This window comes from Dendrobates tinctorius, unplaced genomic scaffold (genome assembly GCF_039654945.1).
Source record: "Dendrobates tinctorius isolate UK_male_01 unplaced genomic scaffold, ASM3965494v1 ptg000011l, whole genome shotgun sequence".
NCBI classification, from domain to species: Eukaryota; Metazoa; Chordata; class Amphibia; order Anura; family Dendrobatidae; genus Dendrobates; species Dendrobates tinctorius.
The window spans coordinates 36,666,963-36,689,601 of NW_027361679.1; the positions used below are offsets into that span (position 1 = coordinate 36,666,963).

At 45.5% G+C, this 22,639-nt stretch overlaps 1 protein-coding gene across 1 annotated transcript in view; it reads left to right on the forward strand.

Moving 5' to 3' along the window:
• GRSF1 (G-rich RNA sequence binding factor 1) overlaps window positions 1–631 on the forward strand; it is a 50,865-nt gene extending 50,234 nt beyond the window's left edge. The window contains exon 10 of the mRNA XM_073540980.1: window positions 71–631. The gene's annotated coding sequence lies outside the window, so the exon portion shown is untranslated. The remainder of the gene's footprint in view (window positions 1–70) is intronic.
• Window positions 632–22,639: the final 22,008 nt, after the last annotated feature.

A 22,639-nucleotide genomic window follows, 5' to 3' on the forward strand; every position in this document is an offset into this window, starting at 1 on the left:
ATGTGTTGCCTGTATCGTTACATGATATCATATCTTACTAATTTACATCTTCGTGTCTTTTTTGTTTTAGGGCATTTAAGTATCTTTTCCACCTCCTGACATTAGACTGTATAAACGCCTCTATTTTCTTTTTAATGGCTGTTTAAAAGATCAGGACTTTTATTTTAAATACATATATATTTGTTACCTTGCTGAATGTAAGAAGATAGCCGGTACTAATTCAGCAAACACAAAGATATTTCATGAGATTACCAACTCAAAAGTACTTATTGGCCTGGAAGAAAAGTTCTCAGAAGAGTGGATAAAAATTGCAAGCCAACAGCGTATGTTCTTGTTTCATCAAAGTGCCTAAGATAATATCCAGAAGGGAATTCCTTTTGAAACTTAAGGAAAACAATAAAGTAGAAGATATAATAACAGGCATTTAATTGTCCTGCTTTGTGCCCACATAGATATATAGACACACTGGTAAGTGGTACCGTGAATGGTCAGTTGTCTTATTTCCTCTTCGTGGTGGGTTGAGTCCTTGCATAGTTAATTTGCAATTGGTTCTAAATTTATGAAAACAGTTACATTTATTTGTAGTATGGGGTTGGAATACAAATTAAATAAACCAGGAAAATGGTCAGTTCTTTCGTCTCGTGTCTTTTCTTTTTTCTATACTAAAGCATCTCATGCTACCTATTGTATCCTACCAGTTGTTCTGTTCCCTTCTTCCTGTTAGGAATTACAAGGTGCTTTTATAAAAAGCTTTTATCGAAGATTAAAAAAAAAAAATGTTCTATTTTTTTTCCTCAGACACAGCCAAGTCTGGTATTGTAGCCCAAACGAGACATTCAAAGTACTATTCATAAAATTGGATTATTTTATTAAATGTATCACAAGAAAGACAAAATAACATAAAATACTAAATTAATAAAGACAAGATGTTACAAAAAGAAATGTTGTTCTTATTTAACTCCCTGATTAAGCAGCAGCGAAATGCACGTTGGAGTGGTGTGTGCAGGGGGCAGGGAAGAGCCTATCGGTTAGTATTTTTTTTTTTTTTAGCATTATCACTTGCACTTTACTGTCTATGGCTGTTCACATCAAGAGGTGAATCATACTTTTGCACATGCACTTTACTTTTTAATATACACAACTGCTCAGAGATCAACTATGGTAGTGCACATTTAATTATTTAAGCACTTGTAATAAATATGTACTCTATTCTATTTTAAGAGTAAGAAATCTCTTTACACATAGATTTAATCACTTGATTGTCATGTATTTTTTATGATCACTGTTTTGGTTACACATGTTAATTGATGTTTATCATGAATATATAGATACATATCACATCAATTTTATATACAGTACAGACCAAAAGTTTGGACACACCTCATTCAAAGAGCTTTATTTTCATGACTATGAAAATTGTAGATTCACTCTGAAGGCATCAAAACTTTGAATTAACACATGTGGAATTATATAATTAACAAAGTGTGAAACAACTGAAAATATGTCTTATATTCTAGGTTCTTCAAAGTAGCCACCTTTTGCTTTGATTACTGCATTGCACACTCTTGGCATTCTCTTGATGAGCTTCAAGAGGTAGTCACCAGAAATGGTCTTCCAACAGTCTGGGAAGGAGTTCCCAGAGATGCTTGGCACTTGTTGGCCCTCTTGCCTTCACTCTGCGGTCCAGCTCATAGTCACCAAACCATCTCGATTGGGTTCAGGTCTGGTGACTGTGGAGGCCAGGTCATCTGGCGTAGCACCCCATTACTCTCCTTCTTGGTCAGATAGCCCTTACACAGCCTGGAGGTGTGTTTGGGGTCATTGTCCTGTTGAAAAATAAATGATGGTCCAACAAAACGCAAACCGGATGGAATAGCATGCTGCTGCAAGATGCTGTGTTAGCCATGCTGGTTCAGTATGCCTTCAATTTTGAATCAATCTCCAACAGTGACACCAGCAAAGCACCATCACACGTCGTCCTCCATGCTTCACGGTGGGAACCAGGCATGTAGAGTCCATCCGTTCACCTTTTCTGCGTCGCACAAAGACACGGTGGTTGGAGCCAAAGATCTCAAATTTGGACTCATCAGACCAAAACACAGATTTCCACTGGTCTAATGTCCATTCCTTGTGTTCTTTAGCCCAGAGAAGTCTCTTCTGCTTGTTGCCTGTCCTTAGCAGTGGTTTCCTAGCAGCTATTTTACCATGAAGGCCTGCTGCACAAAGTCTCTTCTTAACAGTTGTGGTAGAGATGTGTCTGCTGCTAGAACTGTGTGCCATTGACCTGGTCTCTAATCTGAGCTGCTGTTAACCTGCGATTTCTGAGGCTGGTGACTCGGATGAACTTATCATCCGCAGCAGAGGTGACTCTTGGTCTTCCTTTCCTGGGGCGGTCCTCATGTGAGCCAGTTTCTTTGTAGCGCTTGATGGTTTTTGCTACTGCATTTGGACACTTTCAAAGTTTTCCCAATTTTTCGGACTGACTGACCTTCATTTCTTAAAGTATTGATGGCCACATGTTTTTCTTTACTTAGCTGCTTTTTTCTTGCCATAATACAAATTCTAACAGTCTATTCAGTAGGACTATCAGCTGTGTATCCACCAGACTTCTGCACAACACAACTGATGGTCCCAACCCCATTTATAAGGCAAGAAATCCCACTTATTAAACCTGACAGGGCACACCTGTGAAGTGAAAACCATTTCCGGTGACTATCTCTTGAAACTCATCTAGAGAATGCCAAGAGTGTGCAAAGCAGTAATCAAAGAAAAAGGTGGCTACTTTGAAGAACCTAGAATATAATACATTTTCAGTTGTTTCACACTATTTTGTTAATTATATAATTCCACATGTAACATTCATAGTTTTGATGCCTTCAGAGTGAATCTACAATTTTCATAGTCATGAAAATAAAGAAAACTCTTTGAATGAGAAGGTGTCCAAACTTTTGGTTTGTGCTGTATATATTTTTATTTTTTTGTCTTGTATATATTTATATTCATATATTTGTCTGCCAGCCATTGGTTTTTTCCATGCCCCCTGCATACATATGTGCTTTTATTTTTTCATTTTTTTAATTTTTTCATTACTTATATATGATTATTTATGAAAATAAGAATATTTTTTTTAACATCTTGTTTTTTTTAATTAATTAGGTATTATGTCATGATGTCTTTCTTGTGATGCATTTAATAAAATAATCCAATTTTATGAATAGTACTTTGTCTTTTGTTTGGGCTATATTGTATCAGATATTCTGAGTCTTTGATTTTTTTAGCATACTTTTGTTATTTTTCTGTATAGGCATCAAGTCTGGTATTGTGACTATGCTCCACTGATCTTGTTACCCTAGTTGGTGTATCCTATCCCCCAACCCGATATGTCTTCCCTCCCACTTCCCCATCTTTCCCATTCTGGTAATACCACTTATCTGTGTAATGGTTGATCTCCCTGCCACTGGGAAAACATAAAGCATTTGTTTTTTTTGTTATTGCAGTGCTGGAGTGGTGTCACTAATCTATGTTCCCTGCCCCTAGTCTTCTACTTACCAGCTGCAGTCTTTTATCTGCTCTGGTCGGTCTCCAACAATTTGGAACCTTTACGATTGCTCCAGTGTTTGGCGTGATCTGGAAGTCGCAACTCAATGTAAATCTATGTGAGCCAGAACAAGGACCTCATAGACTTCTGTTACCTCTGACTGCTGGTCAGGCAGAAGTTGCGGTGACAATGGCGGTGCCGGAAAGAGCTGAAGACTGTGACTGATAGTATAATGCTAGGACTGATAAGTTCTCTGACCCTAGCATTATACTTAATTACTAGCACCACTCCAGCGCTGAACTAAAAAAATCCCGCTGTATCGGTGCTTTAAATTGACTTTTATACTTTTTGAGTTCAAGATGTCATATGATGAACCTTCCTCATAACAAACCATCCTCCAAAACTTGCTTCTTGCAACAAAGATGCTCCTTTTGGTATTAACTCCTTTGCAACATGCACCGTACTGGTACTGCTCTGTGGGAGGTGCATTTGCGCCAGTCGCAGTAATAGTGTGGTGCCGCGATCGTACGGTCTCACGCCTTGGGTTCAAAGACAGGTCAGGCATTATCAATACACAGCCCTTCCTTTCGGTCTATCTACAACTCCGAGAGTTTTCACCAAAGTGGTGGCAGAGGTAATGTCATACCTTTCATCCCGGGACATAGTGATCATCCCATACCTGGACGACTTCTTTGTAGTGGGGAGGTCGGAAACTGTGTACTCATCGGGTGAAGGAAGTAATGTTAATACTAACGGAGTTAGGATGGGTGGTAAACACCCTCAAGTCAAAGTTAGAGCCACGGAAGGTACAATCCTTCCTAGGGTTGATTCTGGATCCTGAACGTCAGTTCTGCCTCCTGCCAGAAAGCAAAGTGGTCAAGATATGGAGCCTGGCTCTGACAGCAATACAGCAGCCTGTAATGACATTGAGGAGATCGATGTTCCTACTAGGCTCATTAACATCATGTATACCGGCTGTAGGCTTGGCACAATTACACCTTAGACCATTACAGTGAAATCCTGTCAGGACAGAGATCATTGAAAGGACTTTAGAAGGAAAAGTACATCTTTCCTTGGCCGTAAGAGATTCCCTAACCTGGTGGACCGTAAGGGATCATTTGACATCAGGGGTCCAGTGGTTGAGGCCAGTCCAGGACGTTATTACAACCAATGCGAGTGGTTTAGGTTGGGGAGCACACCTAGAAACCCACTCAGTGCAAGGAACCTGGTCTTCTCTAGAAAGAGTTTGAATACAAAAGAACTTTGGGCTGTAGAAAAGGCCTTGAGACCTTTTCCCTTACTTCAGGGCCTCCATGCTTGGGTCGTGTCGGACAATATAGCAGTGGTACCTTATATCAACTATTAGGGAGAGGGGGGGGACAAGATCCCGTGGCCTGGCCTCATGGAGGTTTCAAACCTCCTGTTTTCAATTAGCAGAACAACATCTGCTGTCTCTCACGGCACTACATATGAGGTGTCGAAAATGTCCAAGCAGTCTTCCTGAGTCGCAGAAAACTGAGACAGGTGGAATGGTCCCTAAACCCTCATGTGTTCCAGCTAATAGTGCAGGCTTGGGGCAAACCGGAGATAGAACTGTTTGCCACCTTACACAACAGAAGGGTCAGGAAGTTCTGCTCTCTAGAGCCAGGAGAAAATCCATTTGCCGTGGACGCCCTACAGATAGGCCAGGGTGAACCTCCAGGGTATGTGTCCCCCCCCGGTAGAATGATTCCGGCGGTAGTGAGGAAAATAAGAGGATCAGGCAAGAAAAGACTGTAGTTCTCCCTGTTAAGGCGGATGTCTGTTACAGATCCATGGATCTTGCCGGAGATTCCGGACCTACTTACTCAAGGACCAGTGTGCCACTCTGGTGAAGGGCTTCCATCTGGCAGCCTGGAATTTGAGAGGGCGCTGAGTTGCAGGGATTCTCACCAGGGCTAGTCTCCACCCTGTTGAAAAGTAGGAAATGGATTACATCAAGAATTTATGGTAGAACATGGAAAAGGTTCCTGGAATTCCTGGGTCAACCCTTGGGGGGAGGTAGCGCCGGTGGGACCTATCCTAGAGTTTCTGCAGGCTGGGTTTGCACCTTGGGTTAGCAACTAGTACCCTCAAGGTTCAGGTGTCAGCCTTGGGGGCCCTATATAATTGCAACTTAGCATCCAATAGGTGGGTGTCTCATTTTATAAAATCTTTTAGCAGGTCTAGGCCGGTCATTGTTCCAAAGATTCCTCCCTGGGTCCTGAATCTAATCTTGGAGGCTTTAACCAGGGACCCTTTTGAGCCATTGCATGAGTTGTCACCAAAGTTTATTACACTTTAAACAGTGTTACTAGTGGCCCTAACATCAGCCCGTAGGGTGAGCGACTTACAGGCCGTCTATATGCCCTCCATACACTCAGGTTTTTGAGAACAGGGTAGTGTTAAGACCAGATCTGGCTTATCTACCGAAGGTAGTTCTTAAGTTTCATAGGAGCCAGGAGATCACCTTGCCATCATTTTGTAACAACCCTAGGAATCCAGGGGAGGTAAAGTTCCATACTCTAGACGTGAGCAGGTCCATGCCACTGTACATGTCTGTGACTAGTCAGTGGAGGAAAGATCAGTCCCTATTTGTAGCCTTCCAAGGTAGCAGAACTGGTTATGGGGTAGCTATAAGTACCATTGCCAGATGAATCAGGGAGGCCATTAGTTTATCCTACTCTGCGAGTGGCGCTCTGGTTCCCGAAGGCATCAAGGCTCACTCCACCAGAGCCGTGGCTACTAGAGTTGAGCGAAACAGGTCGGCCAGATTCATAAGTCGCCGACTTACGGCAAAGTCGGATTTAGCTGACCGAAACCCGACCACAGCGTGAAGTCGGCCATGTGGTTGGCAAAACAAGCGCCAAAGTCGATTTCCCAGAATGCTTGCACGTGACTTTTTTCAGCCAGTGAGCAAGGACGAACACTGTGGGCAACGAGATGACGTACAGCGTCCGGGGAGAGAGATTTTGCGCACTTTAAAAAAGCAGTCCGGCATGTAGGTGTTTACTGTCCTCTCCCTGCTGACTTTGCTTCCCCATTGACTTGCATTGGGTTTCGTGTTTCAGTCGGACCTTCGACTTTTCCCGATAGTCAGCCGATTTCGTTCGACTCGACTTTTGAGAAAGTCTGGTTTCATGAAACCCGACTCGACCCTAAAAAAGGCAGTCACTCATCTCTAGTGGCTACCTCCTGGGAGAAAAGGCTGAGGTATCGATTGATCAGATATTTAAGGCCGCTACCTGGTCCTCACCATGAACTAACAGCTGGATCTATCCTACTCTGCTGACCTAACCTTTGGTAGAAGGATGCTGCAAGCGGTGGTCCCTCCCTAAGGCTAGTTTCACACTAGCGTTTTTGAGCGCAGCGACGGCGTGCGCACGGCCGCCGCTAAGCCCCGCCGCCTGCTGCGCCTCCGCCGGTAGCTCTGCCTACAGGCGCATGACGCTGCATGCGCCCTGCGTCCCCTATCTTTATCACTGGGGGCGCAGGCCGTGCGCAGTATGCGTTTGGCGGCGCATGCGTCCTTTTGACGGTGCGCCGACCTGCGCCAAACGCAACCTGCTGCAGTTTGGTTGCGCCGGTGCACCGTCAAAAAGGCGCATGCGCCGCCAAACGCATACTGCGCACGGCCTGCGCCCCCAGTGATAAAGATAGGAGACGCAGGTCGCATGCAGCGTCATGCGCCGGTAGGCGGAGCTACCGGCGGAGGCGCGGCAGGGGGCGGGGCTTAGCGGCGGCCGTGCGCAGGCCGTCGCTGCGCTCAAAAACGCTAGTGTGAAACTAGCCTAAGGTGTTTCATACTCCAAAAGTCTCTCAGGTGTGCGGTCATGGAGGAAGGGAAAACACCAAGGTTACTTACCGGTAGTCGGTTTTTCCGGAACCCATGACAGCCACTTGTACATCCCCCCCCCTTATCACTGCTTTGGTGTGCACTATAGTTGGGTGTTTTTTGGTAATATAATGTAGGGATAGTTTTACCATGTGTACTAACCAGGGGGGGGCCTCTCATGCTCTGTATACCAGCTGAAGCGAGGGAGCGGTACCGCCCTTTTATTTTCAGTATGGTTCCTGTCCTGACTGGGCGGATCCACTCTCAGGTGTGCTGTCATGTGTTCTGGAAAAACTGGCTACCGGTAAGTAACCTTTTGTGGGGTTTTTTCAGTTGAATGCCAACCAGAGTACACCTCATTCTCAATGTGCTTCTTAGTAGGTGATCACCTGAACCAAATCATATTTAGTGTTGGAAAGTATAAAAAACCCTGCTGTGGTGTTTACAATCCTCTTGCAATAGGACAAGATGGATGGCAAACCAAGTGCTAGTAATAACCCAAAAGTAATAGAAAGGAAAAAATAACTTAACCATGCCAAAGGAGTTGAAAAGAATAGTCTTGCGTGAGGAAAATAAGGGCTCAATTCTGCCTTTACTAGCAGAGGGATGCAGTGAGCGTCATGTTGCCTCCATCCTTAAAATTTCTAAGGCAGCAGTCCATTACAACACGGTCAAGCAGCAGACATTGGGGACAACAAAGCTACAAACCGACAGAGGGCAAAAATGACCGGAATGACAATCATCATATTCGAATGTCATTCAGCAACCGCAGGATGACATCAAGTGACCAACAAAAGAAATGGCAGCTGGGGTGAAGTGCACGGCAAGAACAGTTTGTGACTGGCTCCTAAAGGCAGGGCTCAAGTCATGTAAATATAGAAAAAAAGCTTTTCATCAATGAGAAGCAAAGGAGGGACGGTCTGAAGTTTGCCAAAGACCATAAGGATTAGACCATAGAGGGCTGGAGTAAGGTAATCTCTGACGAGTCTAGTTTTCAGCTTTGCCCAACACCTAGTCGTCTAATAGTTGGACGGAGACTTGGAGAGGTGTACAAGCCACAGTGTCTTGCACCCACTGTGAAATTTGGTGGACGATCTGTGATGATCTCGGGATGCTTGAGCAAGGATGGAATTGGGCAGGTTAATATTTGCGAAGGACGTATGAATTAAGCCGCTTACAAGGTTATCCTGGAAAAACTGATTCCTTCTGCTCAGGCAATGTTCCCCAAATCTGAGGACTGATTTTTCCAGCAGAACAATGTGCCATGCCACACAGCTAGGTCAATCAATGTGAGGAGGGCAACCACATCAAATTCCTGTCATGGTCAGCCTGGGAAGGGGGTAATACCCATGGAGCTTCCCAGGCTATTAATATCAGCTCACAGCTGTATACTTAGCCTTCACTGGCTATTAAAATGGGGGACACTAAAAAAGTAATGTAGGGTCCTCCCTATAAGTAACAACCAGCAAACGCTATGCAGACAACTGCGGGCTGATATTAATAGCCAAAGAAGCGGCCATGAATACTTGCACCCCACGCTAAAAATATCAGCTCTCAGCCGCTCCAGAAAAAGCGCATCTTTAAGATGCGCCAATTCTGGCACTTAGCTTTGCTGTTCCCACTTGTCCTGTAGCGGTGGTAAGTGGGGTGATAGTTGGGGGGTTGATGTCACTTTTTTTGTATTGTCCGGTATCATCAAGCCCTGAGGTTAGTAATGGAGAGGCGTCAATAAGACTTCCACATTACTAACCCCATAGTCACATTGTATGAAAACACACTAAGAATAAAGTCCTTTAATTGAAAAAATGACACTCCTTTAATAATCTTAATTAAACCTTACATCCTAGCCTAATTCCACCAAAGCGTTTGTTCACCTGTAATTAAACTAAAATAAAACAACAATATCCCTCACCTATCTGTCGTTCTGTCCCATGATGTAATCCATGTCTGGGGCAGAAAGTTTTCAACCTTGATGGTGCCAAGATACGACCGTCCAGGCTGAGAACCACTGGTGAAGGAACTGCTGCGAGCCCAGCCTCAGTGACTAGCGGTGACGTCACTAAGGCTGCATTCCCAGCCAGGTTAAACTGCGGTGACCTCGCTGAGATCCCTGCTAGCACCGTGAGAAAGTCACACAGTGCAGAGGCAAGTTCACCACAGTTGAAATTCACCGCAGTGAAATTCTCCCAGTGAACTTGCTTCTGTACCGTGCGACTTTCGGTGATAGTGGGGCTCTCACCGAGATCACCGCAGCCTCAGTGATGTCAGTGCTAGTTACTGAGGCTGCGCTTGCAGCAGTTCAGTCACCAGTGGTTTTCAGCCTGGATGGTCGCATCTTGGCACTGTGGGACAGAACGACACCCCGGTATGGTATAAAATTCTGTGAGGCACTTGTGTTGTCAACATCTTCACTGCACCCCTAGATGAATTGGTGTAGTTTGTAAAATAAGATCACTTATGGGGAGGATTTGTGTGGTTTCTGACATGGCACCCTCAAATCATTCCAGCAACATCTGAACTATAATATGGTGCTTCTTCCCTTCTGAGCTTTGTAATGTGCCTCACTAGTAGTTTTCAACCATATAAGGGGTATCGTTGTACTCAGGAGAAATCTCACAACAATTTTTGGGTCCATTTTCTCCTGCTATCCTTGTGAAAAAAAAAAAAAAAAATTGGGGTTAAAACAATTTGTGGGAAAAAAATTTTTAATTTTCACAGTTCAACTTTGAAAAATTCTGTGAAGAACCTGTGGGTTCAAGGTGCTCACCACACATCTAGATAAATTCCTTGAGGGGTCTAGTTTCCAAAATGGGGTCACTTGTGGGCGGTTTGTTCAAAGTACTGATCTGAGCTTTTGGGAGTCAATGGTCAGTGATGAATATTGGGGATATAATCGATCCAATATTTAGCGGCGATATATTTTCGGTGTCATAGCAAAGGGATGAACAAAACGCATTCACTCATCGTCATAAGGCCATTCTAACGCCTCCAACTTAATAATTGGACAGATGAATGATGCTACCCATGTCATGTTTCATTTAAATAGCAAAGTAAAATTATGATGGGGCGTGGCCTGACTGCCTGGAAGAGAGGACGCATTTTCCTCGAGCTCCCGCTCAACCTAGGGGAAAAAGGAAGAAATAGCCCTCTTTTTTAAATCCATTACCCCCTGGGGTATGGCTGGTGGCCCTTGGTGTCCTCTGGACGAGGTTTAGTAGCCACGGAGGATCGATCACCATCCCTGCAGGACTAATGGTGAGAGTGAAGGCGCCATCTTCCTGCCTTGTGCTTTCATCAGCGGGGAGGATGCGGCTGAGGTACAGGGGTCTGGCTGCTCTTTCTTTGCGGCGACCCCTGCTCCTTCGTGACGGTGTGCCCCCTCACTTCCCCCCTGGACCATGGGTGCTGCAGACCTGGCAGCTCGGGCTTCCAGTGTACTCCAGCCTCCCCTCTGCCTCACTGAAGAGACTGTGACATGTGCTCCGCTCAGGGGGACACGGGGCCTTCATACTGCCGGGGATTGCGGTGATTCCCATTGGTATTTTTGCCTCTCCACCCTCCAAAGCGAAGACTGAGCTTACTCAGGCTGGGATTGCTGTTGCGGCACCCGGATACCCCCCCGACCGCCGCTATATAAGACCCAGAGCCCTGCGGTGTGTTGTGGCATTTGGTACTACAGTGGTGAGGTTTGCTCGATACCTGGAGATTGCATAGCACACAGGGTCGCTGCTCCCCCTCTATGCTTGTTCTACTGAGCCAGGTGGGCTCAAAAATATAACATTCCACCACTGCTGCAAGGAGTGGGGAGAATTCGGAGAAACGAGGGAAAAAGTGAAGCGCTGAACTCTGCTGCCACCTATTGCCTGTTTTTTGTATCACAGCCGCAGCTATTCCTGATGTATATTTATACAAAATAAAAGATTCCTGATAGGCTTCCGGGAGCGGGACATCTGGCGTGACCGCCTTTGAAACCAGTTCTTACTTAGACAGCCTTGTTTTCTAGACATCAATTCTTCTGTCCTTTCGGAACTGTGGCCTCTTCTTTCTCTGGGACCCCTGTGTGTGGATCACACATTACACAGGAGGTGCCTGTAGACCACACTAAGGTGCTGGCATACTTTTTCTGACGTCTACTTTGGCTGGTAACAAAAGAGACATTAAGGCTATGGCCCAGCACATTGCCTACCAACTACATAACCCTTCTCTGGCTTGCTCGCTGAAGACATGTGGCATACGCACATCACTCCTTATCTGCTTGAACTTTGCCATTTAAGACTATGATGTTGTAACAGAGCTATGACAGTCTTCCTACTATTCAACCCACTGCAACTTGCAACCTGTTAACCTGATAATCTCCCCTGGTGTCCGCCCTCCGACTACCTCCCCTAATCACGGGGAACTGTAATGGACAAATACTTAACAAAATTTCAAACAGAGAGATCTACCCGTTCACCGGTGTCGATACTATCCAACACATGACCACTGTCTACAATGCACACGAGCAAACCACCTAAACACTACCAAAAGCTCACGCCACCAACCAGCTTCTCCACTACCTGGGCCACAAATGGAAGACAATTTATCCCTGCTGCAACTTTCTCTGTCATCTAGCTGCTCCGAACATTCTATGCAAGATGTCTTTGGTGGCCCAAGAGGTCTCTAAACTAACGATGCCATTGTTTGATAAACGATTAGACGTTCTTCATGCCTCCATCAATACCGCCATGGCCCAAATTACTTACTCTCAAAAAATAACAGAACCGGAAAATAGAGTTCAATCTGCTGAAACGGAGCTTACAAAACTGCGGACCTCCAGCAAAGTCAGATCTCAGCGAGAAATGTGCGACAAGTTGGAGGACTTGGAAAACAGAGACCGCCATAGCAATCTACGTTTTGTGGGCATCCCAGAATCAGTAGGCGGTGAACACCTTATGGATATTTCTTACCAAGATCTCCCTGCTGCCCTTCATCTGGACCTTGGTGGAAACGTAATGATGATAGAACGAGCACACAGAATAGGCCCCCCATGGCCTACTCAAAACGGCGGAAATGCCAGGCCTCGTCCGGTCATAACTAATTACCTCAATTGGGTTTTGAAAGAAAAGGTCTTAAGGGCATATCATCGACAACGCAAACTGGCTGTCCATGATTTTAAAAATCTAATCTTCCAAGGCTCTTGTACCTGTCTGCCGTTTATTGATTGGAAGGAAAACACGGGTATTACATACCTGGTAATGTGTTTTTTCATGAGACATGATGGCACCACGAGAGGGGATCCCGCCCAACAAGGACAGGAAACCTTCAAGATAAAAGGGGCGGCTCCTCTCCGCATCAGTTGTTTTAGGCTATGTGCACACGCTGCGGTTTTGGCCACAGCGGAGCTGCAGCAGTTCTGCAGACAGTGTACAGTAGCATGTTATCCTATGGGATTTACAATTTGCTGTGCACATGCTGCGGATTTTTAACTGCGGAAAAGCTGCGGTTTTGAATCCGCATAAAGAAATGACATGTCACTTCTTTTCTGCGGATTCTACTGCGGTTTACCATCTCCTCCATTGTAGAGATCATAAACCGCAGGGCAAAACCGCAGGTCATTTTACCTGCGGTTCCGCAGACCAATCCGCAGCATGTGCACTTAGCCTTATAGAGCATGAGAGGAACTCCGCAGGTTAGTGTACATATAAATAATACATCCTATACACTACTAAATTTCCAACACCCAAGGGAGTGTATAATGCTAATAATGCACCCAACTAATGATGTGATCAATGGGGAGGGAATATAAGGGTGCCGTCATGTCTCATGAAAAAAACACATTACCGTGTATGTAATACCCGTGTTTTTCCATTCTACATGACGGCACCACGAGACGAGAGAGTTACAGAGATTTGTATTCTCTTAGGGAGGGATCACTGCTTGTAACACTCTTCTCCCGAATTTGAGATCAAAGGTAGCAAATACAGGGGTTGGACAAAATAATGGAAACACCTGGAAACATCAACAAAAGTTAGTTTAGTATGGTGTAGGTCCACCTTTGGCGGCGATTACAGCCTCAATTATCCGAGGTATGGATTCATACAAGGTGTGAATTGTTTACAAAGGAATTGTACCCCATTCTTCAGTTAAAACACCCTCCAGTTCTTTGAGCGACGATGGCGGCGGAAAGCGACGTTTAACTTGAATCTCTAAAATCGGACATAATGCTCAATAATGTTGAGGTCTGGGGATTGTGGGGGCCAGATGAGATGCTCAACTTCATTACAGTGTTCCTTGTGCCAACGATTCTATCTGTATGAATTGGTGCATTATCATCCTGAAAGATGGCGATACCCTCCGGGAACAGTGCTTGAACCATAGGATGCACTTGGTCGCCCAAAATGTGAAAATAATCGCGGCTGTTAATTCTTCCATGAAGGGATATCATTGGCCCGGCGGATCTCCACGAAATAGCACCCCAGATCATCAAAGAACCTTTGCCATGTTTTACGGTTGGGAGAAGGCAGTCTGGATGGAATGCTTCTTTCAGCTGTCTCAAACGTACACTCGGCTGAAGGTCGGAAATAGGGTAAACGAAGATTCGTCTGAGAATATCACGTTTCTACTGCTCGAGGGACCTATTCTGGAGGTTTCTACACTCTAAACGCTTGGAAACATTTGTCATTGAGAGCAGCAGTTTTCGAATTGCAGCTCTTCCGTGGAATCCAGATTTGTGCAGCTCCCGACGAACATTTTTCGTGGAAACTGGGTTCTGTAGGTGTTCATTGAGCTCAGCAGTCATTTTCGGAGCCGTGGTCTTGCGATCCTCTCACAATTCGCTTTAGAGTCCAACAATCTCGCTCGGTCCACTTCGACTTTCGGCCGGACCTGTGCTTTGCTGTGGATGTTTTACCTTCTCTTTCAAACTCAGTCGTTACTTTGGAGACAGTACCTCTTGACACGCCAAGCATTCGGGCATTTTCTGTTACACTAGCGCCTGCCATATGAGCACCAACAATTTGGCCTCTTTGAAAATCAGAGAGGTCTGCCATTGGTATCAGGTTTTCATCAATGCTCTTACAATTCTGCAAAACAAACAGTTAATTTACATACACATATCACAAATAATCAACTACAAAACATTACCATATGTCATGGTTTGCATGTTTATGACACGTTCAAAGACTATGATGCCAAGACGTTAGTTGTTTCCATTATTTTGTCCAACCCCTGTAGGTCTTACCTATAATGTCTGACAAAGGTAGACGGAGCGGACCAAGTGGCCGCCTTACAGATTTAGTAAATGGGAGCGTCTGCTCTCTCCGTCCAGGACGTCGCCATGGCCCTCGTGGAGTGGGCTTTTATACCTTCTGGAATAGCCCTGCCTGCACTGCTATATGCTGGCATAATGTCCTTTCTCACCCATCTAGCTATAGTCTGTCTATAGGCTTTTAAGGCCCTTCGTTGCCCCTTGGAATGAGACCAATAAGGCTCTCTGTTTTCTCCAAGGTCTCGTTACCTCTAAATACTGCATGAGACATCTCACATCTAGGCAATGAAGCCTCTCCTCCTTCTGGTAGTTAGGGTTAGAACAAAAGGATGACAGGATTATCTCCTGAGCTCTATGGACTTTTGATATCACCTTGGGAAGGTGTGCTGGATCTAATTTTTTTTTCACAACTCTACCGCCCATGGCCTGAGTGTAGGGAGGGTCTGTTGATAATGCGAGTAAATCCTCAACCTACGGCCGATGTGAGCGTAATTAATAAAGCTGTTAAAAGTTAGAATCTTTACCTGATGTTGTGTTTAGTGGTTCAAACGGACTCTCTGTCAGAGATGACAGAACTAAATTTAGATCCCAAGGAGGAGGAGTAGGGGACAGGACAGAGTCGACTCTAGTACAGGCTCGGATAAACCTGGCCACCCACCTATTGTTTGTCAGGACGCAATTGAATAAGGCTCCAAGGGCTGAAACGGGTACCTTGAGGGTACTGACAGCTAACCCCAATTCAAAACCTTTCTGCACGAATTCCAGTATTGCCACTATCAGGACTTTCCCTTTCCCGTATTGGGCCCGAGGCAGATAAGAATTTTTTCTATATCCTTCCATAAATTTTTTGTAGTCCCTGGTTTTCTGCTACTGGGTATGGTGGATATTAACCCTGCTGAGAAACCCTTTTTCTATAACAGTGACCTTTCCAATTCCAGGCTATCAAATGCAGCCCGGACTTCTGAGGGTGATTGAAGGGACCCTGTGTTAGAAGGTCGTGGTCCTCAGGGAGCACCATGGGTCCGTCACTGACATCACTTTCAGACAGTAAAACCATGTTTTTTTCGGCCAAAAGGGAGCTATCATAATTTCTCTGGCTCGGTCCTCCCTGATCTTCCTCAGAACTGCTGGAATGAGGCATATTGAAGAGAAGGTGTACAGGAGACCTGATGTCCATTCTATCCTGAAGGCATCTACTGCCAATGGCTGGCTTATCTGCTGGACTTAGGGAACAGAGCTTCTGAACCTTCCTGTTGGTTTTTGAGGCAAAGAGATCTATGCTGGGTTTCCCCCATATGTGCACTATCCGTTGAAAAATGGACTCTTTTAGGTACCATTCTCCTTGTCTCAAGTGGTTCCTGCTCAGATAGTCTGTCTTCAGGTTGTCTATACCTTGGATATGCAGAGCCGATAATGAGAAGAACTGGTCATGATCTGGCCTCAAGCTGCTTAGCGGAGGCCCTTTGACAAGAGCAGTCAACTTCAGCCTAGAAGGGCCGGTGACTATCTGCATCAAGGATTGAGAACGGGTGTCTCCCTGGTGGTTTACATATGCAACCACTGCTTGGTTGCTTGATAGGACTCTCACATGGTGTCCTCTTTAAATGTAGTAACCATTCCTTTAGCGCTTTTTCGATTGTTAGAAGTTCTCAATTGTTTGAGGATAGATTTCTTTACTCCTGGGCCCAGGGATCCTGGAGCCATAATGTGTCTAGGTGAGCTCCCCACCACCAAGGACTAGCGTCCGTTGTGACCACCTTGGAGGCAGTGTGTGTGTGTGTAGGGTACTCCTCTCGGAGAGGACTATCTGTAACCACCACCTGAGTGACTGGAGTACAGAGTCCGGGAGGGTGAGCTTTTGCTCTAACCGTCCCTGAAGTTCCCGGTTCTGTATCACACACCCTTTCAGTTCCCTTGTGTGGAACTGGGCCCATTTCAATGCTGGTATGTCAGAGGAGAGGGACCCCCAACACCAACATGGTCCTTCACAGAGCTATTTCTGGCTTTTTTTTTATCTCCCTTGTCTTCCTCTGGGAGGTGATGCTCCTGCTCCACCGAGTCCACTGTTAACCTCAAGAATTTCTAGATCATTGCTGGTTCCAGTTTGGATTTTTTTTTTTGAGGTCCAGCTGCCATCCTAACGTCTATAGTGTTTTCATCACTATTCTGACTTGATCTTGACAGGGAGATTTCTACCCCATTATTAAGAAGTTGTCCCAATAGGGTATCATCAGAGTATCTTTCCCTCTGAGGTGCGCTGCGATTAGTCTTGAGAAGACTTGAGGGCGATCACTACTCCATAGGGCAGGGCCCTATATTAGAAGTGATGATACTGAGACTAAACTGGATTGTCACTCAGACATATATGGCCTTATTGCCGGATCTGGTGATAAGTGTTCTTGAGGTCTCGGAATTGCTATATAACATTTGAGGAAGGAGGAGTTCTACTGCTGACTTTATCGTCTCCATCTTGGAAGATGGGTTTATCAGATACATACTGAGGTCTTTTCAGAATTATAATTGTCCTCCAGGAATTATCTGGGGTGTTTTTTTTTTAAATAGGGGGGAGTAAAACTCTATCCTTCTATCGAAATCTCTTCCAGGACATGTTTGTCTAGGGGTGAGATTACTTCCCTTTCCAGACCGTCTTTCTTGAGAGGACTGCATATGTCCTCGTGGAAGCCAGTGGTGGAACCTTAACTCCAGACCTGATCCCACAATTTGCCGGATCTAGGTGCTGGACGAGAACCTCTCCCAAGCTGGGAGGAAGTGCACCTGAGAAGGCCTGTCACTGGAAGGGTTTTTTGGTGTCTTTGGAGGGCTTGCTAAAGAAGAAGCCTCTCCCACCTTTGGATCGTTTGTCAGAGTTGTTTCTGTCTTGATCCTTATATTGCCGTCTCATGGATTTCCGACCCTTCTGAAAGGAGCGCTGAAAAAGGCCTGAAAATGGCTGTTTTTTGAGAAAGTTTTTTTTTTGTTGTCGGTATTTCCTAATACGTCATCCAATCTTTGACCAAAGTAGGAAATTTCCCTCACGGTAAAGAGCAGAGTTACGTCTTTGCCTGTGTGTCCCCCAGCCAGCATTTAAGCCATCCTGCATGGCGTCCTATATTAGCCAAAGCTGCTAATTTTGCTGTATAGCATTGCTGAATCCTGATGAAGTCTCAGCTAGGAATACTGCCGCTGCTCTTATGGCCAGTATTGCCTCTAGGATAGTCTCCCTGGGAATTCTTTGCTCTAGCTGATCCTCCAGGTTATTAATCCATATCTTAAAGGATCTAACCACACCAGTGGCCGCGATGGCCGGTCTAAGTGTTTCAGCTGAGGTCTCCCAGGCTGTTTTAAGACAATTATGTCTTTCTGTCAGAGGTTCTATCAGGGAACCTAAATCCTTAAGGAGCAGGGAGGACTTTCTGGCGACCTTTGAGATCGCTACGTCAATTTTTGAAGCCTCATCCCAGGATGAGGATGTCTCTTCCTCAAAAGGGTACCTCCTTTACAGAGAATTGATTATCTGGGACTTCCTCTCTGGTTTTTCCCATTCCCTTTTAATGAGTCCTTGCCACTGTTAGTAAAATAGGGAAGGCTCTACGTTTTCCTTATAGCAAGCTTGTCGAATATGAGTTCTTGTCGGTATGAGTTCTATGGCTTTCGCATCTACCAGCCCCATGGTAGGTCGGACTGCTTTAATATGCTTGTCCGTACTGTATGCTCTACTAGGTACGTATCTTTCACATCTGAGCTACTTTCTCAGTAGCGAGATTTGACTGAGTCTTCCTCTGATCCCTATGGACTCCTCCTGAGAGATCAATGAGAGGCTGGCCTATCCCTTGCTTTGCTATCCATGGTCGTTGACTGCAAAACCTTTCCTGATTTACAGACTTCTGACTGAATCAGATATCTCCGTCTCTCAGCAAAGAGGGTGTTTCTTCCGCTACTGTTTTATCAATACAGGCCTGACACAACCTCTTATTCCTAAGGGACTTTTTTGCATAAGGAATATTCCTTATTCCTAGCTTTTGATTTACCCCTTTTTTAGGGACCTCCAATGCTCTACCCCACCAATGTATGTAAAAAGACGGGAGAGAGGAGACAAGAGAGAGAGAAAGAGAACAGACATTATCGTACTGGGCTTTCTCGAAGCTCACTCACCACTCGGACGCTTCACAGGATGGGTACCGGATCTGGAGGCTGACTGGTCTGTACACATGACTCCCATCGGGACTGTGGACCCCTCCTTTTTAACACCATGACGATCCTCCCATACACTGTCCGAGCAGCTTCCACTGTAGTTATGGCGCGTCTGGCTCCTCTCATCTGAGCGAGACCGCCACTCCTGCACCTCCTGGCGCGGCTGTAAGTGCTCTGGCGAAAAAGGCTCTCCATCATAACAAGTTAGCTGCTGCCGCTTTCAGATGAGAACAGTCACATTCAACCTAGAATGGTTGGTGACCCCTGCCAGCACTTCTGACAGCATTACCCCATTTTTTTTTTTTAAATGATCACCTGGTTGTTGCTGGCAGCTTGCGCTTCCTGGATGTACCCCCATGCATGCGCACTGCAGCTAGCCTATGCGTGCACCCAGCAACCACATCCGGTGTGCGCTACTTTATCTAGTGCCCAGAATATTACCCGGGTGTATCCAGCCTGAGGATAATGTGTGCGCGCGCCCCTGGAACTTGCTGCAGACATACTGTCCTGAGGCTGCTGCGCCTCTGCCGCCGGAGCACCTTCGGTGCACCCTCCTTCCAGGTGCCTGATACTACTTCCGGTGCGCACTCCCGCTCATGCACCCGGCCACTGCCTGTGCTCGGGTGTCCCCATCAGCTGTGCGTACCCGACCTTCCCTTCCGGTGCGCGCCCGGGTCTGTTGCGGCGTTCCCAAGCCATAGGCCGCCATGACACCTGTTGCTGCTGCCCTCATCTGCGGCCCCCATGGACCTGGTCTTCAGGAGGTAGCCTCAACGCTGCTCTAGCATCAAGGATTGAGAACGGGTGTCTCCCTGGTGGTTTACATATGCAACCACTGCTTGGTTGCTTGATAGGACTCTCACATGGTGTCCTCTTTAAATGTAGTAACCATTCCTTTAGCGCTTTTTCGATTGTTAGAAGTTCTCAATTGTTTGAGGATAGATTTCTTTACTCCTGGGCCCAGGGATCCTGGAGCCATAATGTGTCTAGGTGAGCTCCCCACCACCAAGGACTAGCGTCCGTTGTGACCACCTTGGAGGCAGTGTGTGTGTGTGTAGGGTACTCCTCTCGGAGAGGACTATCTGTAACCACCACCTGAGTGACTGGAGTACAGAGTCCGGGAGGGTGAGCTTTTGCTCTAACCGTCCCTGAAGTTCCCGGTTCTGTATCACACACCCTTTCAGTTCCCTTGTGTGGAACTGGGCCCATTTCAATGCTGGTATGTCAGAGGAGAGGGACCCCCAACACCAACATGGTCCTTCACAGAGCTATTTCTGGCTTTTTTTTTATCTCCCTTGTCTTCCTCTGGGAGGTGATGCTCCTGCTCCACCGAGTCCACTGTTAACCTCAAGAATTTCTAGATCATTGCTGGTTCCAGTTTGGATTTTTTTTTTGAGGTCCAGCTGCCATCCTAACGTCTATAGTGTTTTCATCACTATTCTGACTTGATCTTGACAGGGAGATTTCTTCCCCATTATTAAGAAGTTGTCCCAATAGGGTATCATCAGAGTATCTTTCCCTCTGAGGTGCGCTTTTTATCTTGAAGGTTTCCGGTCCATGTTGGGCGGATCGCCTCTCTATTGTGGTGCCGTCATGTAGAATGGAAAAATCAGATTTCAACTGCTATGCCCAGCTAAACTTAAAATCCAGGATGGAGCCAGAGTATCTATCCATGACGATCCGGAGGCGGTGTTCAGAAGATTTCATCGCCCTGGAGATGTCGCAGTGGGATGATCTACGAAACCTGCTACATATATATATTTTTTTGCTCTAGGAGGACTGTTGCTTCTGTTATAGAGTACGCTCTCTTTGCTGATGGCATGGCTCTCCAGGTATACTCCCGGCTAGCTTCCACCACCGAGTTGTAAAATTAGATATGTTGTTTTTTTTGTTCTCTGTTACCTCTACCCTCGTGTTTCCCCTCTCCTCAGATTCCAATATATAAAGGGACCCACCCTCAATGACACCTTTAATATCTGTTCATGCCTGCGGCTTGCTGGGACCGAAAGGGATGGACACACTTTACTGCTGCACATTCCCCTGACCTCGCCCTGGGACCCAGGATGAGTGTACCCCAGACATCAGATTCCGACACCATCTACCCCTCACTGCACTTACGATTTTTGTCATGCAACATGGCAGGCCTCAACTCTCCCCTCAAATGCAAAAAAATTCGGATACACATAAAACGATTCCGAACAGATGTGATCTTTCTTCCAGAGTCACACTGGAGGACTGGTGGGTTTGGTAAATTATCAGCACCTTGGATTGGGGATTATTATACTGCCTTGAACACTTCGTCGACATGTGGAGTGGCCATCCTTATTAAAAAGGGCCTGCCATGCTCCATCCGGGTCTCTATCAATGACAGGGTAGATATTTAATTTTGAAAGCGGACATAGCCAGTAAAATATATTTGGACCCAGCCATTTAATAATAGGAGACTAATTTAGTACAATGTCCTGCTCTGGACAGCTGCACACCTTCCCCACAAACCTCGGTGGCCACCGTTTCTCTTCTACACTTCATGGAACAGCTCTCACTGTGATCCGTGGAGAGTGATGGACTCTACAGCTAAAGAATATACATGTCACTCCCTTACCCACGAATCCTTCTCTCATATTGATTACTTCCTCATCGCCAAACAACCACCCAATACTAATCTCAGATCATGCTCCCATTTCACTATCTTTGGCTTTAGCAGATCAAAGCACTCAAACCGCACTGGAGATTTCCGTCCTACCTGGCAGAACCAGACTATTTTAAAACCTTCCTCAAATCTTACTGGAATTATTTTTTAGATGACCCATACTGATGATGTTCCTTTGCTCTCGGCCACTTCTAAGGCTGTCATGAAAGGTCATATCATCAGTTATCTGTCGTGTAGGAGGAAATTGCATAAAAAGAAATTTGACGCCTTGCATGCCTCTCTCCTTCAAACTCAGACAACACTCACCCTATCCCCTTCCTTTGCACAACAAGCCCATTCTATGGCCAAACATCTTCTGGACTCTTTTCTACATTCTCAATCACACTGGCAACTTCAATTAACCAGAAATAAATTTTATTGCTGGGGAAAGAAGACGGGCAAACTACTAGCTACCGTAACCAAAAACAAACAATACTACAAACCTGTTATTAAATTACACAATCCTGCAACAGACCTACAGGTGACTGGGTGTGAAGAGATCACACAAATTTTTAGTGACTATTATGAATGGATTCATAACTGGTTTCATGGATTCATAACTGGCTTCATAACTGGCTTAGTGATCGGACCCAAAGAGTGGTCGTAAATGGCTGCACATCCAGTTGGAAGAATGTCTCAAGTGGGGTACCACAGGGCTCTGTCCTGGGCCCTGTATTGTTCAACATCTTTATCAACGATTTAGATGAAGGAATTGAGGGTAAACTGATTAAATTTGCTGATGACACAAAGCTAGGAGGGATAGCTAATACTAGAGAAGAGAGAGAGAGGATTCAAAAAGATTTAAATAAACTGGAGAAGTGGGCAGCAACTAACAGAATGGTTTTTAACAGGGAGAAATGCAAAGTACTACATCTGGGCAATAAAAATGAAAAAAGCATATATAGAATGGGAGGAATAGGGCTAAGTGACAGCACATGTGAAAAAGACTTGGGTATACTAATAGATCACAGACTGAATATGAGTCAACAGTGTGATGCAGCAGCAAAAAAGGCAAATGCAATTCTAGGATGTATTAACAGAAGCATACAGTCTAGATCACGTGAAGTCATTATTTCCCTCTACTCCTCTTTGGTCAGACCTCATCTGGAATATTGTGTCCAG